We start from the raw sequence: 20,685 nt of genomic DNA, 5'->3' as shown, positions 1-20,685 counted from the left end.
ATTATGCTAAGTGAAAGAAGCCAGATTTAAATGGTTACATACCATATTATTTTATTTATATGACATTGTGGAGAGGACAAAACTGTAGAAAAAGAAAACAGACAGTGGATGCCAGAGGTTGGTGATGAGGGAGGGCATCGACCACAAGTGGGAACCAGGGAATTTTGTGTTTGTCAAAACACATACAACTGTAACACTAAATGAATAAATTTATTGAGGGAAATTATGCCTCAATATATGAGGTAATAGAATATCATATTTATTTCCATAAGTTATCACTTCATACTTGAATTACACTTTAAAAACTAACAGATAACTAAAAATATGTAACCAAATAAATAGAGGCAAATCAAATATTCATTTATGTATAGTTTTGGGTTTTTATTGGGGAGGGTGAGTAATTTAGCTCTAGTTTTGTTTTTTGTTTTTTAATTGTATTGATTTTTTTTTTTTTAGAGAGAGAAAGCGAGAGAGAGAGAGGGGAACATCAATATGAATATATGAATGAAGTATTGATTGGCTGCTTCCTGCACATCCTCCACCGGGAGATCTGGCCTGCAACCTGGGCATGTGCCCTGAGCGGGAATTGAACCAGCAACCTTTTGGTGCCCAGAATGACACCCAACCAACTAAGCCACACTGGCCATGGATCGTTCTAGCTTTTTATAACTCTAATTTAAATATTAAACTTTACAATTAAAAATTTTTTTTGGTGAGAGGGGCCATGGGTACAATTAAGAAATTTAATATTTATTTTTTTAAAGAAAATAACCCTCAGCATGTAATGCCTCTCATGGATTTTACGGCCTGTGTGTTTTATAGGAGAAGTGGGCCTCAGTAAATAATTAAAAAATGCTTTTGAGTCATTCACATTCCCTAACAAATATTGCATAACATAAATAAAGAATGCTACATTTTAATGAGCATAATATTTTAATTTGGTAGTTGCATAAAACTGTTCTGGCAGTTTATAAATTATGTGAACATGTGCAAATTCAATTGACATGCATTATTCAGGAACAAACAATTGTTCAGAAAGATGAGTGGAGAAAAAATAATCAAGTTTAGTCTTTTTTCTCTCTCTTGCTCTCTTTCTTTCTCTCTCATTTCAAGATAACATAGTAAATACAGAAAAAAGGAGAAAGCATCATTTTGTTATTTCTACTTATATCCCACTAAACAATAAAACATAAGCTCTGATAGTATAGGGGAAATATGGTTCAAATCTTTGTTTCTGTCTCTAGTATCTTAATTATTTAAGTAATTCCACTGAAGAACTGGTGAATTAAAAGAAAAACCCAGATTTTTAACTAAGTATTTTAATATAGAACAAAAAAAAATCACATCAATTGCTCATTTTGGTATTTTGGGGGAGGGAAATGGAGGATTACATTTATCAAGAACTATTATGCATTAGACACTTGTATTAGACATTCTCATGTGGTCTGATTTACTCTGAATATTTTTACATAAAACAATTATTGATAACCAAATTCATAGTCTCTCTTTGTGGACTCAGAAAGCAGAATAATACTACAGCTCTGGATCTCTTGATTTCTAAGGATTGTAGAAAGTCAGAGAGGTTGCATTTTATGCTCTCGCTTCCCTGTGTTGATTTTATATTTTTATGTAGGATTTTGGTGGGAAGAATATTGCTCTGTTTGAAATCTGAATCTAAAATAGATTTTCTATTGGTGCGGTATTATGATCCCCTGTCTAGCCATTAAACATTCCCTAGGCAACTTTAATAAGGAGCATGCCAACCGCGTTATGCCTAATAGTGTGTGCATTACAAGGATACTGTAGCATTTTATTTCTCTTTTTTGCTTCCTAAATCACAAACCCGTTGAAAACCAGAAGAGTTGATAAGGTAACCATCACAAATCTTTTATACAAATATTCATCTATACTCTAGAGAAATCTATAACAAGAAAAGATCAACTTTAACAAAAAGTGAATATTGAGATATATTTAAATGTCCTCAGCTCCTTTACCTGAAAGTGAAATAACTATACTAGATCTTACAGTTATACAATCTATGAACCTATTCCATCCCAAGCTTTTTCTTCTACTTGAGTATTATAATAGCCTGGCAATACATAAAAATCACTCCTATTTATTGACTCCAGATAACTAAACTGTTGCACTAATGAGATTCACACCTGCTCCCTTTACCCAGCCAACTATACAAATGCTTGAACTTGGACAGAATTCTTTCATGTCAGATAATCCCATACTAGGTATTTCACAGTAATGATGAAAAAAATAACCCTCATAAATATATACAAAAATGTACTTCCTGCTCTGTATATATAGTGTACGATGAATACCACCAGCCTTCTGCTTTTTTATACCTTATGGAACCCATTCTCTATAGCAGTGATGGTGAACCTATGACACGCATGTCAGAGGTGACATGCGAACTCATCTTTTTGGTTGATTTTTCTTTGTTAAATGGCATTTAAATATATCAAATAAATATCAAAAATATGACTCTTTGTTTTACTATGGTTGCAAATATCAAAAAATTTCTATATGTGACACAGCACCAGAGTTAAGTTAGCGTTTTTTAAAATGCTGACACGCCAAGCTCAAAATGTTCGCCATCACTGCTCTATAGTAAAGTGGACAATTGTAGATATGCAAGATATTAGTATTGCAGTGGTACAGGCATTTTATTTTTTATTTTTTAAAATATATTTTTATTGATTTCAGAGAGTAAGGGAGAGGGAGAGAGAGAAACATCAATGATGAGAGAGAATCATTGATCGGCTGCCTCCTGCACGCCCCTTACTGGGGATCAAGCCAGGCATGTGCCCTTGACCAGAATGGAGCCTGGGACCCTTCAGTCCACAGGCCTACGCTCTGTCCACTGAGCCAAACCAGGTAGGGCATGGTACAGGCATTTTAAAAGAGAACAGAGATGGAATGCTAACCTTGAAATTTCAACTACCATCTACGATAGCTAAGATTTCAGGAGCATCATTCTTAAGTGCCTCTGAAGTAATCCAATGACAGCTCTGCTGGCAGAAAATTCCATGTCTTCAATGTGACTCTTGTACAGAACAAGAGAAGCAGAGTGCCCAAAGACTATATGCACAAATCCAGGCAAAACATGAGCTGAAAGATATATTAATAGAAAATATGAAGAAGAAATTGATCTGTCAATATATTCATTGTGGGGTTATTTGTTTAAAAATGAAATGTAGCAACTACAGAAAAGTAATCTAAACCATTAGCTATTCAGGTAAGATAATTTAATTCAGACCTTTAAAATTATGGATATAAAAATCAAAGGGTAACACCTGAAAGTGTTTATAACATGCTAAAAATGCAGTTTTCAAAATCTGACATATACTATCTAAAAAGCCATCTCTAGAATGTACAATGGGAATACCTGTCTATTTCATTTTTTACACCCTTATGTCCCCAGCATCTTAAGGTACCTGGCATATAGTAAGTGCTCAATAAATGTGTTGTGTGAGTTTATTGATGAATCAATTAAAGTAAATATTGGAAGAAAGTATACAAATTAATGTGATAATGGCTCTATGTTATTTTCTTTGTTTTTTCTGAAATTTCTTTTCCTTCCTCCACCTTCATATATATTCATTGATAATGTGGAAATGAAAATTTCTGTCTCTTTCTATGACAGTACATACTTATTTATGTTTGCAACCTGGGCAAATGAGTTAATTCTATGAGGAAGGGGATTAAAAACAAATACACAGATTGCATTTTTGAAAAACAAAGACAGTGTGGTATGTTCTTTGTGCAGCTCCAGTCCTGTCTCCATCTAGGGACAGCACATAGCACAGAAATGACTTCTCTCTGTTTCAGTCATGAGCTAATTTTTCCATTGTACATTTATTCCACAGCTAATAAAACAGAGCAATTCTACTTGTTTTTAATGTCCTGCCAATGAACATACTGCTAAGAACAATAAGTATGAAATAGATTCTCATATTTTATCAGAGAGAATTCGTTTTTTACCATGAAGTTTGGCCAAGTCAAGCAAATTAAATGTAGGCAGTAAAGCTTCAATTAGACATGTTATAGCACAGACTTAATGCAGAGTCCCCGAGCATATTGCACTTACAGAAATAAATAGATAAAATAACAATCTGTATTAGCCTCTGATTTTTGTCTGGTTTTAATAGTATGTGAGGTCTGGGACAGAATTGCCTTATGTTCAAACTCAAAATTGCAACCTGGTACATAGCTTGATGCATGTAATTGCAGATGCTTCTTTTCTGTTTTAAAGTTACTCACCCATCCATTCACTCAATTCACTTCTTCAAGAAATGCATGCTTAAATTCCACGACTTATTTGTTGTATGATCTTGGATGAGTTGCTAAAATATTTTGGCTTTAGTTTCCTCATGTGTAAAGTACAGATAATATTTGTAACTATCCTTTGTTTTTAAAAATATGTTTCTATTGATTTCAGGGAGAGGAAGGGAGAAGGAGAGAGAGATAGAAATATCAATGATGAGAGAGAATCATCGATTGGCTGCCTCCTGCATGCCCTCTACTGGGGATCCAACTGTGACCTCCTGGTTTATGGGTCAACGCTCAACCACTGAGCCATATCAGCAGGGCTATTGGTAACCATCTTATAGTGCTTTCTGGGATTCAGTAAGTTAATGGATGCAGCGTTTGAAAAGTCTTGACATATTATAAGACTTCAATAAGTGTGAGATCCAGTTACTGTGCCCCAGGCATCACTAGGAATTGAAGATATGGTGATGAAAAGGGTAGTTTTAGTTCTGGTTTATGGTAGCTTGTGATCTAGTGGGTATCATTATTGCAAGACAGTTCTCTGTGGATCTCTAGCGTTGTGAGAGAAGCACTGACAGCCTTTGTTCTGATTATCTTCTCAGGGATGTTTAATACAGAACAATGTTGGAAAACAGAGATAGGGATAGTATCTCCCTCCAGAGCAGAGAGCAGATTTATGGGCTGTTATAAAAAATTAATGCCTCTCTCTGTGACAAAGTGTGGGCAGGCTGAAAGGCTGATATTTCCTAAACTCGAGATTCCTTTTCTGTAGTGCAATCCATTGCATGTGCTTGGGTCACCTGGACCTCATCCTTCTTTCTTGTAGAAACTGGGTCTCAGTGCAAATGCTGATATTTTGGCTACAACTTTTGCTGTGAATAATAAACTGTGCTTTGTTTCTGATCCAGGTGTCTTTTGCCTTCTGCTAGCATTCAAGCTAACTTGTTAACTTCCAAGTTGAATAAACTCTCAGATACTTCACAATTTCTGGCAATCATTATGTGAATGATCAGAAATATAAAACATGTCTGTATAAATGCAAATATATATGTATATATATACACACACATATACATATACACAAACACATTCTCATGTACATAAAAAATGAGGATGACTAAATGTTATGAGTATTATCCAGTAGAATGTGGTGGTAGCAATCTGCCATTAATCTACTGACTTGACACTAGAAACCTTCGAATTGGAAGCAATCATGAGAATCACCTAAAATCAAAACTACTGGTTAGTGCTGAGAGGTCATGCTGATCTTACCCACAACTTTTTCTCCAATACATAAAGAAAAACTGGCGCACAGTATTTACTCATTGAACACATAGTTTATGAATATATAAATAATTTATGAATACATTTATTAGTAAATGTGTTCTCTTTACTGATTGACAATTTTCATAATAGGGTAGTGTGGATGAAAAAAACACAAGGGTTCTATGTCAAGTAACCTCACAGATTGATCTGATCATAAATTCCTAACTGGGCTAGTCATAGTGGGTAGTCATGCCTCAGGCATATAACTTTGTTAGTGAAAAGTGTTAATCCAGCCCTCTCCATTCTTCTTGTACCTCTAGGCTAACACACCTTTGAAATACCAGAAATAATACTCCTCCAAGGGGGTATTAACACTCAAGAGAGCACATAATCTTGTTAACTATCCTGTAATTTAATCCCTGCCTTGCTTTCTCTTTCTCCAATCTTCCTACCTCTCCTCCTTAATTTCAAATGCATAAGAGAAGCTGCAAAACTATTATTTTTCAGAGCATCTGAGGTAATGCTCCCTGGCAGATGTCAACAGTTTGGCTCATATACATGCTTAGAAAAATTCTCAATAGGTTTGTATGTTTCTTATGTTGACAGTAGCTACTTCTTCATGGAAAATTTAGTCCATTGCTTAACTGCTTTTGTTGGAAGTTTCCTTACTGTATGTCATGCTAGCAGGGAATATGGTGTGGTAACATACAAATCACAAAATATTAGTGAATGACGTTACATCACAAACAAAGTTTATTTTTCTCTCACATTATCATTAAGTAAGGGTTAGGAAACTCACCTTCCTAGTGGCTTTCTCTTTTAAGTGATGGCTGAAGAACGAGGCTTTTCTGTAATGTAGCTCTTTCCAGGAGTAAAACAAAAATGGCATTGTTGTCTCTACCGTACTTAATTTGAATTAAAATTTGATTCCTTAAACTTAACTCATTGATTTGAATTCTTTTTTAAGCCAGACACAACAAATGCCAAAGACAACAACTAAAGTTTATTCTTTTTCACATGATATGACAGACATTTCAACATTTATTTCCTCTTAACCTTGTTGCTATAAGAACATCCACGCCTTCAAAAGTTTTTATAAAATTCTATTTGAGCCAAATGGAAGATACACCTGGGAGTAAGACCTCAGCAGACTGAGACAAATGCTTCCAGGAAATGACAGGTTGCAGCTTCTTTTATGCATTTGGAATGTAAGGAAGATTACCCAAGGGTGGGAGAGAGCAAGGCTGGGATCAGATTACAGGACAGTTAAGATTATGTGTTCTCTTGAAGGTGGTTACTTTTAAAAAAAAAAGAGGCATTTTAAAGGTGTATTCACCTGGATGCACCAAAGCAATGGACAGGGCTTGCTTAAGGTAAAAATAACCTTTCCCGAAAAAAGTTATATGCCTGGGTGTGACTTCCCACCATGACCTCCCACATTAAGAATTTATGGTCAGATCTCTCTGTGAGATTACTTTCCGTGGAACCCCTTTTCAGTCAACAGTTTTTTTCTGGGCTAAATCAGGCCTCACTTGAAATTATTCTCAGATACCTTACCATTTTGATTGTTTTTCTATTGCCATCCTTAAGGCTGTCAATAACATTTAAAGAGTATCACTGAGAACTGATTATAGCGCTTCAGATATAGTCGGACAACAGATTAGAGTGAACCTAAATTCCCATGATTTAAACTCTGGACAGTCCAATGCCTCTAGTCTGTCATATTATCTCATGAGAATTATAAGACACCAGGAAGGACAATCTTTTCAGTGTTAATTGGTGCTTGCCATACCTCATTCCATTTTACCCTGTCACTGCTCCTCCATTGAGGCCACCAGACTCAGGCAAGGCATTGCCTCAGGGGGGAGTGGCAACTAGGGAACCCGGAGAACAAAAAAAATCAAATTCTTGACTTTTAAGCTTTTTTAAAAAACAAAAAACAAAAATGTACACAAGAATACTTGAAGATCAAGTTTTTCCTGACTTTGAAGAGATAAGAACTCTGTGGGCTAGAGGAAATAGGGAAGAGTTATAGAATCCGGAGAGTTAGTCACAGGTGCAGAGCATATGAGAGCATGTATCTGTGTCCTGTTCACTCCCCCAACCCTCACCTTTGGAGTCAATTCTTGAAAAAAGAGGATGAGCAGCAGAAGTCAGGCATGAGTAGGATAAAGTGCAGCAGCCTTGCAAGAATGTCAACAGAGTCTGGGAAATGAGTAGAAATGGCTCTGTGAGGTGTCAGGACTAAGAACCTTAGGCAACCATGGCATAGTGGCACACACACACTGCCCAATAGTCTAATATTATCTCAGGCAGGAGAAAAAAAGAAAAATTTGAAACGTCCAGTTTAATATGGAATCATTGAATGTACCCAGGAAAGGTTGAAAAAAGCTTGACGTAGCTAAGTTTACTTGTACTTGACTAAGTTTACCTTCTCTGCTTTCTGGAGGACTGAACTCTAACATAGGAAACACATTGTGTCTTAGAAAAATCCATCAACTCTTTTGCATTTCCAAGGACCCAACTTAAAAATATTTTTACAACTGCAGATGATTTGTTTGTGAATAGAAAAAGGACTAGATTTGGATTGAGAAGATTACCTCCTTTATGGCTTTGGCCCCATGACGGTTTCTCTCTTAGCAACAGTTTTATCATGAAAAACACGCACATATTCTGACTTTCTCATAGGCAGAATGAAGATATCAAATGATTTTACATTTTGTTGCTGTGTGCAGAGAGACACCCTAGTTTAGTGCTTCTCAAATTTTAATGCGCATAGAAATCACCTGGAAACTCTTATAGAAATTCAGATCCGCAGTCAGCAGGTTTGGGCTGGGGCCTGAGATTTTCCACTTCCAATAAGCTCCCAGATGACAGTGATCCTGCTGAACTGTAGACCCCACTTTGAGGAGCATTGCTCCAGTTAAGGACTGATTTTTGCACATTTTCTGAGCTTGAAGTAACAATTAATACCCAATGCTGCATTTCACATTGCCTGAGAATAGTCCCCACATTTCTTTATCTTTCCCATCTGATATAAAGTTCCTAGTATTCTCAGTATATCTAAAGTTGATGATGTCATGGCTTGATTATCAAATGCTCTCAAATTAATTTTAGTTTTTTTTTATGTTTGTTATTTTCCATAAAGAACATAAAGTGCCTTCAGAGACAGTATACACACTTCAGTCCTTAAGAATTTATGAGATTTAACCCCACAAAGTTGGCAGCAGGCATGCCATTCTTTGAGTTATTTGCTTTTTAAAAAGAACAGCATTTGTATTTGGCTATTATAAGAAAATTGGACAAGTATTAAGGCAGCAGAGGTACTGTTTTATTTTCGTTGGTTGGTTTGCATTCTACTTTCTCTGCTTGCTGAGATTCCAGGAGGTGGTGTGGGTAGAGGGCAGGATGATATCTGTCATGCTTCTTTCCCTTAGGTGAAGCCCACTGCCATCCCGAGCACAGACATCATTGCAGACATTGGAGATGGCGCTGCCTGTTTGCTGCTAAGAAAATTTCATGGACAGGAGACTTTGGCTTCCTATGATAGAGCTGGTAAAATTATCCACAACTGTCAAAAGGACTCATCCACTTTTTTTAACTCCCCCTTTAAGACATGCGCACTGGTTAAAAGGTGGACTGTGGAAACAGATTGCTTGGGTGAATAATACTGAGCGGATCAATTCATCACCTTATGACTTGATTTCTGAATCTACATAATGGGAGTAACTATCACACTGACCTCAAGTGGCTCTTGTGAGGATTAAATGAGTGTGTATATGTAAATGTAGTGTTCAAGACCTGCCAGGCACATAGCAAGCACTACACAAAGGCTAACTATGAATGTTATTATTCTTACCACTATTACTACTGCTACTTTATTTCCTTATTCTGACCAAGGGTCTGTTATGGCTAGATGATTTCAGGAAGTCTATCTCTAACTATATCATCATGATTTTGGTTTTTCAAACTCTTTAGACACTAACAGAGAAAGGATGAGCTGCTATAATTTATACATACTGGAGATGAGATCTATCTTTTGAAATTTCAATGGATTTTCTATTTTTCAGTTGTACTACAGCTGTACTAAAGAGACTTCTCTTGTTAAAATCTTTAGTAAATGAAAAAAAAAGTATTTTCAAAGATAATATAATGTTGCTCATCACATCCAACATTTTGACATTATTCTATAGATCATATGAAAAGAAACATGTATTTGAGACATGCTTTATTCATCCACGAAGGGACTGAATATTAGGCTAAAAAATATGAAGGGATATATTCTGTGTCAAGTTCACATCTGTGTTCTTCCAATAAAGAGACCAAGGCAAGAACATTTATAGATTAACAATCCCACAACATCCACAGATCACAGAGAGAGTTGTTCAATTCAAATTAACTTCCACAGGTTTATACTGCACATCTCTTTGCTGCTTGGTCACTGAAGAAATATCCAACTCCGCCTTTTTCCTCATGGAATTTATGTTTTTACTTTTTCATGAGGGGGGCAATGATAATGATGAAAATAATCAGAGACACATACAGAGCAATAATAATAATCCAGACGGTCCCTGATTCATGAAGTTTCAATTTACGATATTTCAATTTTATGATCGTGTGAAAGCAATATGATTCAGTGGAAACTGTACTTCAAATTTGGAATTTTGATCTTCTCTTGGGCTAGTAACTCCTGTACAATACCCTTGTGATGCTGGGCAGCAGCCGCTAAATGATTTTGCCCAACTCTAGGTTATGAAGTGTTCTAAACACGTTTAAGGTAGGCTAGGCTAAGCTAAGATGTTTGGTTGGTTAGGTTTATAAATGCATATCTTACTTACAGTAGTTTCAATTTTAAATGGGTTTATCTAGACACAACACCATTGTGAGTCAAGGAGCATCTGTAATTGCCCACAAACAGGTGGCCAAATATAAGGTGCAGGCAATACAAATGGTGGTGGTATGAAGGAAGTCAATTTTCAAATGTTAAGGTATGCTCACTACAAGAGGTGCTACTTGTAATGGCCTTGGAAGTAGGTGGCATTTTGAATATATTCTAGGCATCTAAAGCCACAGGGACAATAATGTTAAGACATCCTCTCCAGTGACCTATTTACACAATAGGAATGAAGTGGCAGTTGGGATGCAACTAAATTACTTCGGACTTTAAAGATACATATGTACCTCATTTTGGGATTAAAAAACAATGCATGAAAATCTGGCAAAAACAAACAACAAAATAGCAGTGACTTTTTTTTGTTTGTTTTATAAAAGTTATTAGTCTTTAAAAACGTGGTCCAAAACGTTTTTCTTAAAAACAAAGCTTTGTTTGTGCTTTTTAAAAACAAATTACTTGTAAAAATTGTGATTTACTTTCAATCTTCCAGATTGACACCTTCTGTAGGAAGTGAGAGCACGTCCTTCATGTCGTTTTGTGCCTAGTTATTGTGTGGGATGTCTTTTCTTCTCTGCTTTCTTTCTTCTGAATGACAACAACACGAGTCTTTGGCTTCATTTATCCTAAAATATTTAAATCAAATTATAAAACTAATATATTAAAAATGAGAAATAAATTCAAACCAGATTGCTCTGGCTGCTGTGATTTATTAGTCCAGTTGGTCTTTGTCTGTGGCTAGTTAGCTGGTGGGTTAGAACACAGTGCTAACGATGCCAAGATCAAGGGCTTAATCCCCCCTGGCCTACTTTGCTTTGTTCCATTCCATGGACAGAGCTGTACCATAATAGGCCAGAACTTATGTGAATGTATTCCACTTGTCAGAACTGACAGAGAGAATGTAGTTAAATTAGCCCAGATCTCCCTTTACTAAGAGGGAAACTAGCAAAGAAACAAACAACAAATTCAAGGTACACATTGAACTAATGGTCTATCATTATATTCCATGAAGACAAATAACCGTATTTCGTGGGTAAGTACATACTCTACTGATTTTTTTAAAATATAGGCTAAGTGTCTTGACATCTTTTCATCTTATTTTTCCAACTTGGATTCTCCTATTATTAAATCTCTATAGGTGAGGAGTACTATGAAGTCCTATGATTCCAAACAAAATTACTAAAGAAAAAAGAAAGACAAAGTAAGCTCTTCTGAGAGCATGCTGACTGTCTCAGGAATACACACACGCCTAGTGGTGCGTAGAGGTACTGAGAAAGGGTCCTGGCAAATCTCCCATACATGAGAAATTTGTTAAGCAGAGGCTGCTATTTTCTGTATGTCTCCCCTGGGTTCATTGTGGATATTTATAATCTCAGTTTTCATTGAACAAATCAAACTGTGAGGATTAAAAGCAACCTCATTATTAATTATCCTATATAATAAAAGCCTAATATGCAAATTGTCCCCTAGACTGGGAGTATGACCAGGAATTCGACCACTTGTGCTATGACGTGCGCTGACCATCAGGGGGCAGTGTGGAACATGGCAGGTGTCGGTGATGCGGTGCTGGCAGCAGGCTGCAGTGGAGGCACTGCTGGCACTGCTGAGCCCCAATGAGAGCAGGACCATGGTGGGATGGTGGAGCAGGTGAGTGGGTGGTGCCAGGCCAAGGCAGGTGCGAGCAGGGTCCTGATTGCCTTGCCAATCACCCCACAGATGGCAACCAGCAGTGGTGGTAGGGGGCGGGGCTGCTGCCTGGCTCCCAGGAGCTGAGGGAGCCTGGCAGGGGCCCAGCTCCGATCAATCGCCCCACAGGTGGGATGGTGGAGCAGGTGAAAGGGCAGTGCCAGGCCAATGAAGGTTGCCAGGTGGGATTGCGGGGCTACAAGGCTGGGGGCAGGAGCTGGGGCTGTGAGTTTGGGGGCAGGAGCTGGGGCCTGATCCCCACAGGCCACCTGAGGGACCCCACCTGTGCACAAATTTGTGCACCAGGCCTCTAGTAGATAAATAAAACCTCATACTCAAAGTATTTAAATAAGGTCTTCAGCTTTTAACTAGCACTGCATGATTTAATCTAAAATACTTACAAGAGGGGTAAATATGTCAGGTGTTAAAAATTTTCAGGAAAAATATAACATTAGAATACAAATAATATCTTGATCAGTGGCACTGCTCAAGAAATTCTTGCGCCCGGCCGGCATGGCTAAGTGGTTGAGTGTCAACTTATAAACCAGGAGGTCACAGTTCAATTCATGGTCAGGGCACATGCCCAGGTTGCGGGTTCAATTCCCAATGTGGGGCGTGCAGGAAGCAGCAGATCAATGATTTTCTCTCATTGTTGATGTTCTATCTCTCTTCCTCTCCCTTCCTCTCTAAAACCAATAAAAATATTTTAAAAATAAATACAATATTGCATAGATGTTTTTTAAAACATTCCACAGAGAGGACAGGCTTACCCATTAAATCTTACCAGGATGAAGAGAACAGAATAATGCAAAACATAACAGGTATGTGCCAGTCGTAACTCACACATGTCCTACACCCTGGATTGTCCTTGAATTCACAGGACTAGATGGTTGGGGTGTACATCTAAAAAGATCTAACAGGCAAACACACTAACATTTTAAAGCTCAGCTGAGTCAGGTTCTCCCCTGTGAACTTACTATATGTGATTTATTTGTCCTCACAGAAGCCCCGCGAATAGGACTATGTCCACTTGGGTATGAAGATCAGAGATTTTCCGAAGCCAGTGTTAGTGCGCTTCTCATTCTTCAAGTGCGTATCTGAGGGCTCAAATGTGACCCTGGTTTTAATAGTCAGCCCACAACAGGGCCAGCCTCTGCACTCCTAGTAAGGAGGTCTGCCACCAGTGACTTCAACCCGGTGGCTTCCCCAGTCACTGTCACCAACACAGCTTGCTGTCCTGTCCAGCAGCCTACTCTGGCCGCCTTTTCCTATTACATTCAAGCTCTCTGTTTCCTGAAGCTATGGCCCTGTTCCTGGTGAGATAAAATGCTTTTCTATTTTTTTAAAATATATTTTATTGATTTTTTACAGAGAGGAAGGGGGAGGGATAGAGAGTTAGAAACATCGATGAGAGAGAAACATCGACCAGCTGCCTCCTGCACACCCCTCACTGGGGATGTGCCCACAACCAAGGCACATGCCCTTGACCGGAATCGAACCTGGGACCCTTCGGTCGGCAGGCTGACGCTCTATCCACTTGAGCCAAACCAGTTAGGGCTGCTTTTCTATTTTTAATAGATCACAAAGGAAACCAAAAATAAGAGAAAAAAATTAAATAGAAAAATACTTTGGAGATAAAAATTTTCAATTCTACTCAAAGATAAAATTTTAAGCTGCTTTTATAATCCCTTGTGATTAATTTTTCCACCTAACTTGGGAATTTTCAAGAGTTCCCTATTTGTCCAAACCAGTTCTTAAAGCTAGAAACTCAGGCTCAGCAGGAATTTTAATTAAATTGACCCATTAGGCAAATCATTGACCTAGGAAGTTTTCTCTGAGGTTTGTCAATTCTATGTCCTTACCTCCTTCACACAAATATGTGAGATTAAATATATACATAGACAATTCTATTAGAGATAGTGCTCACTTATTATTAGATAGTAGATTATAATTTTTAAACAACACGAGTGTTTTGGAATCCAATCTGGTATCAAATCCTGGCTCAGCCACTCACCTATCCCCAACTTTAATTTCTTTGACCTTCATTTATATATAAAATGGCAATAATAACTACCTCACAGGATTATTGCAAAAATTAACTGGATGAGAGAAAGCAATCTTAACATAAATGCCTGGTCCATTGCTGAGCCTCATAAAATGTGAGTTCCCTTTATCATCATTTTCCCCAGGAAAGCACAAAAATCATAAACACCTGATATTTATAAACCCCCTTTATTATTCTTCATTCTCTCATAAAAGCACATGCTTTAAATTATCTAACAATTCTATAACCTACATTTTGAGTAATAAAAGTCTACTTTTAAACAAAGTCTATCCCTACAACTGTGACTATGTTGAATCCCAAAGGAAATTACTCCTTAATAAAGCATAAAATCATTACCCCATTCAATAAGTATTTAATGAATACCCATTAGGTGCTATGATGTTGTAGTAAATAAAACATACATAATTTATGTCCTTTTGGACATAATGGAGAAACAAAAAAACATTGAGAAAAAGCCTGTATTTCAAAATATGGTAAACACCAGGAAGGGGAGGGGTGAACAGGTAGTGATTGGAGAGAATAGTAACTGTGAGAAGGGTGTACTTTACATTGGGAAATGTCTTTGAGGAAGCATGTTTAAGCTAAGACCTAGATGGTTTTAGGGACGGGGTTTGGGGGAGAATTATCTAAGTAAAGGACGCATTCAAAGGCTGAGGGAGAGAGGTCATTGAACTTGTTGACATAAAAAACATTCAAACCTGTAGTAAATTTTTATGAGTTAATTTGAGCCAAACTGATGACATGCCAGAGAGCAAGGTCTCAAATGCTCCAGAGAATAACAGTTTTGTAGATTCTTTTATGCATTTGAAATTAAGGAAGGTATGTAAAGAAGGTTGGAAAAAGCAATGCAGGGATTAGAGTACAGGATAGTTAAGATTATGTGCTCTCTTGAGGATTTATACCACTTTTGAGGGATATATTTCTTATATTTCAAAGGTGTTTTAATTTAGCTGCACAGGAACAATGGACAGGACTATCTTAAAACCTTTCACTTAAGAAGTATGGGCCGTCCTGGCCAGGTAGCTCAGTTGGTTGGAGCGTTGTCTCCAATGCACCAATGTTGCAGGTTACATGCAAGAGTCAACCAATGGATGCATGAATAAGTGGAACAATAAATCAATGTTTCTCTTTCTCTCCCTGTTCATCTCTCTCTAAAATCAATCAATAAATAAATAAAAGTAAAAAGTTTATGGGCCTGGGGCATGACTATCTACCATGACCTACCCAGTTAGGAACGTATGACCAGATCACCCTGTGAGGTTACTTTCCATCCCACCCCACACTGAAGCAAAAGAATGTATGACATGGGACAGAGTGAACAGAAAGAAATGCATAGAATGTGAAGGTAAACTGTCAGAAGCAGAAAAAGAGAGATGAGAGAGAGAGAGAGAGAGAGAGAGAGAGAGAGAGAGAGAGAGAATTTATGATAAAGAAGCACTATATTCACCATTTGACTCCTTCAAGTCAGTGGACATTGAGCTAGCCCAGAGTAAGTATAAGATGGAAGACATGAATCTATTGAATCTGTTACTCCTTGAGCTCCTTCAGTTGGTCTAAATTACCACATGCCTCTCTCACATTATATGCCAGTTTTAGTATGGTTTCAGCATTTAAAGATTAGCACCTTTAATATTTCATCTAGTGGAAAAACCTAACAAAATGTAGGCTTTTCAATGCTAGAGACCAAATTGTGAGTCACTGAAGAAAGTATAGTAATTTGGGTCACATATGGTTTCATTTGCTTTATTTACTGACTTCAGAATTCCATATAAGGTATATTTCCACTCTAGAAATCTTGGGCTAATTTTTGTATCTAGAGGTGATTTGAACATAGATGAGGTTTCTTTCTTTATATTTTTTATTTTCAATCACAGTTGACATATATTATTAAATTAGTTTCAGGAATACATCCCAGTGATTAGACTTACTAAGTAAGCATCCTAATAAATCAAGCAATCATCAGACACCATACATAGTTATTTGAATATTATTGACTATATTCCTTATGCTGTACTTTACAATCCCATGTCTATTTTATAACAACCAGTTGGTACTTCTTAATTCCTTCACCTTTTTCATGCATCCCCCAACTCCCTGAAGAAGAAAAAACAAGATAAGATAAAAAATATGAACATATATGTCTAGCAATAATTGAATCTAAAAAAATAAACAAACAAGCAGAACAGAAACAGATTCATAGATACAGAGAACATTTTGACAGTTGTCAGATGGGAGGAGGGTTGGAGAGATGAAATTTCTTAGGTTGAGAGGATTGAGTAAGATGAGAAAAAGGCCCAGCACTAAGCAACTAAGAAGTTCAATATTTAGAGTTTAAGTAGAGAAGGATTTGGCAAAGGAGACAAAAAGAATAGCCAAAGTGCAAAGAAACTGATTAAGATGGGGATGTCATGGAAGAATGTTACAAGAAGAGAGAAAGTTAAGGAGAGACTAATTCATAATGTCAAAATGTATGAAGCATCAATTGGGATGAAGTTTAAAAAAATGAACTTCAAACTTGCTAATATGTTCATTACTGGTGACCTTAATAAATGGTGAGGTGATGGGGCCTAAATCTGATTGTATGTGGCTCAAATAGTAAATGGAAAGGAAGAGAAGGGAGAAAGTAAATTTGAGGGATTTTAGAGTGGTGAAGAAGACAGGAGGCGGTAGCTGCAACAGGAAGTGAGTAAATTCACTAGAGAAACATAGTTTAAGGCAGGTGATTCTGAAGGGCAAATGAATAAAGAGATTTTATTGCTTTAAACTTTCAGCTGACCTTCTGTTTTCATATTTACTCCCTTGGTATTATTGGCACCACCCTTAGATCCAGGCAACCACAGTCCATTCCTGGCCTCTGAGCTTTAGAGTACTAATACTGCTTACTGGCCTTTGTCCTATTGTGCCTCTCCTTATAGGAAATTATAGGGCAAAGGGGATAAGCTCACCTCAACCCATCCTTTCAAGCACCGCTGCCCCCATTAAACTATTGTATTAGTTTCCTATTGTTGCTGCAACAAATTACCACAATCAGTGACTTAAAACAATGCAAATTTATTACCTTACAATTCTGGAGGTCAGAAGTCCAAAATGGTGTTGGCAGAGCTGTGTTATTTCTGGAGGAACTAGGGAAGCCCCCACTTTCTTACCTTTTTCACCTACTTGAGGCTACCATATTCTTGGCTTGTGGCTGCCTTCCATCTTGAGTGCTCCATGTACTATAGAATCTTTCTCATTTTTCATCAGTTGACAGACTCTTCTGTTTCCTGCCTCCCTCTTAAAAGGACCTTTGTGATTACAATGGGCCCACCCAGATGATCTATATATATAAAAGGCTAAGTGTCTGACCCATAACTATGACATGCACAGACCACCAGGAGGCAGATGCTCAACTCAGGAGCTGCCATGATGTACACTGGCCATTTTAGAAGAAACGGCACCACATATGTAATACCTTAATCAATAAAGAAAAAAATTTAAAAAATAAAAAGAAACGGCACCAAGGACCTGGTGCCAACAAACCAACACTCAGCTTCCCCCAAATAGGGCACAGGCCCCGCCAAATTACAGAGCAACACTCCACCAAATTGCAGCCAATGCTGCCAAGACCCCACAGCGCAAAATGTGGCCCAGCCCAGCCTGGAAATGGTGGCTGTGGGCGCTAGGTAATGACGTCACATGTCACATAGCAACTCCCGGCTTCCTCTCCCTAGTGATGACTAGCCTCCTTGTAGTTTCTTCAGCCTAGGAACCCGATCTGCAAACATTTTACACTTTAACCAAATGTTTGTGAAGCGTTTTCTCGTGCCTCATCTCATTTGATCCTCACAGAAGTCCTGAAGTAGGCAGATAGGAGACTCGGTAGAATCCTATTTTCTTTTCATTAGCAAGACAGGAATAGTGATATTAAAATATTTATTCTAATTAATTTCTTTTCAATGTGCATGAATCCGTGCACCGGGACACTAGTAAAAGATAATTTTACCTTAAAATCCACTTATTAGTTGCTTTAATTCCATCTACAATCTTAACTTCCTTTTGTAAAATAAACATATTCATAGGTTCCAGAGATTAGAGTGGGACATCTTTTTTGGGGGTGACATTTTTCTGCCAAGAACAACAATGCATCTATACTTAAGACCTGGGAATTCCTGTGCAGATGAGCCAGCCCACTTCCTCAGAGTCATGATTTCTAGAGCAGGCTACATTATTAGTGGATTCAGCTTAGGCCAGAGGCTGGCAAAGAATCAACAGTTTGATGCGGTTCTCAACCTGTTGGTCGAGATCCCTGTGGCAGTCAAACGGCCCTTTCACAGGGGTCGCCTAAGACCATCCTGCCTATCAGATATTTACATTACGACTCATAACAGTAGCAACATTACAGTTATAAAGTAGCAATGAAAATAATTTTATGGTTGGGTCACAACATGAAGAACTGTATTTAAAGGGCCAGAAGGTTGAGAAACACTGGCTTAGGAGAAGGGTTTACATAGGTTAATACACCCACACATTCTCACTGGAGGTTCCATATGATCTGTGCTGAAACTCAAGTTAAAGACAAGCTTGATGTAAAAACAAACTCAAAAAAAAAAAAAAACCAGACAAAAAAATTTGCCTTCTTCGACCCCTCCCCCCATCTTCTTTTAAGAGATATTGGGAAAATCCACTTCAACTTACCCCTGTAAATATACCTGGCTTGGGGGGCTCATTTCATTAAATTCCAGCTGAAAAACTTAGGAGCATTCTGGGAAATTTGTAGTGACTATAAACCCCTGACTCAGAAGGGTTGGAAACTTTTAAGGACATTTTGATATTCTGTCAAAATTGCAATGATTGGGATAGGAAAGAATAGGAGGATAACCACAGATGGTTAGGACCGGGTTCCACATCAGGACTGAGCAGAAGAGGTGGGAAAGTGTGAGAGGAAGAGGAGAAAAGATACAAGAGTAAATTTTGGGAAACTTAAGCTCAGAAATGCAAATAAGCAAGTTTCATCCCATTGCTATTTTATTCTGAGTAATTGTGACACCTCTACATAATAGACACGACCAGTGGTCAGACTGCATTCTCTGATCTGGGTGACTCACTACTGTTAAATGCAATTGGCCTACATTCCCCACCCCCACCCCCACTCCTTTTTTGTAACTCCAAGTTGACCAAAAGATGATCTAATCTAGAACCTCTTCTTTTATGTATGTCTATATGAATGTGTTTAAATGAATATGTATAACTAAGACATATATGCATACATATACACATATAATTTATGCATGCATGTAAATATGCATGTGTATTTATTTATATGTCCTTGTCATGGGACCTGGGGCTTTGGTTTTAGTTTTGTCTTCTGTTCCCTAGAATTTAATCAGTCTACATTTTTGCTTATCTTTGAAAGAAGATTTTTAGACTAGATGATCATTTTGATTCTTTTCTATTCTAAAATCCTTAAACATTCCTCTGGGGAAAATCAGGTACATCTGCTCTCCTACCAGAAGTTCAACTTAGCTCTCATTACCAGGAATTATCCTGCATTTTATTAATAAGTAAATGAAGACTCTAGCCTTTGACAGGTTATTTTCTCCCGCTACTCTGTCTACCCTCCTTCTAGATTTTAATTCTGGGCTGAATTTATCATTATTTTCTCATTTTCTTCCATCAGTATAAAATAGAAATGACGGAGGTATCGAAACAGTGATATTGCATTGTAGGAAGTTTTTTGTCAAATACCTCGACTTTTGAGTCCACAAGTTATTGGTATCCAAGAACTACATCTTTGTTATACGATAAATAATTCGCAGCATACTGGAGTTCATGTGGGGTGCAAGGAAGATGCAGAAATTGGGAGTATGGACATGTTGGATCTAGTTATAATTTATTTTCTAAGTAGACAAATACATATAGAATATCTTCTAAATGTTAACTATACATGATATAAATGGTCTCTGCAAGAGTCTAGTGGAGGAGAGAAATATTGAACACATAATTATACCAAAAACAATCAACTACAGATATATTGAGGTATTTAAAGGTAAAGTGGAAAGCGGTAAGGATGTAAAATAGGAGGTCTGGATTTTGAGGAAGGGCTGCCCTCACAAGCTAGATTTCTGGCCCAATCAGTCACTTTACACTTTAGGTCCTAAATTTGCTCATATCACAAGGTCCTTCTCACTCTAAAATATAGGAAAAGCTTGAAAGAGAGTCTGAAACCATGTTCCTTGCTTTAACCTTCACTGATTTCATGCACGTTTGTATGAAATGTTGTGAATTTTTGTAACACTTTTGTAAGCTCCCCTAAAGTTTTTTCTCCCCTTTTTATGCTTTATTTATTCAATGAATGTTTACTAAGCCATGACTGAGATTTAGAGATAAAAGTCATAGTCCTTGCTCTCAAGCAGTCATGGTCATATTGAGGAAAAAGCAAGTAAGCAATTTCAAATCAGATAGTTGGTTATCAGTATGGTGGGAGCAGTACTCATGGGGTGCTGGAGTTGTCGAGAGT

This window comes from Myotis yumanensis, unplaced genomic scaffold (genome assembly GCF_028538775.1).
Source record: "Myotis yumanensis isolate MYYU_CA2020_CCGP unplaced genomic scaffold, mMyoYum1.0.hap1 SCAF_2, whole genome shotgun sequence".
Taxonomy (NCBI): domain Eukaryota; kingdom Metazoa; phylum Chordata; class Mammalia; order Chiroptera; family Vespertilionidae; genus Myotis; species Myotis yumanensis.
The sequence above is the reverse complement of the archived record's forward strand: the minus strand, read 5'-3'. Positions refer to the sequence as shown.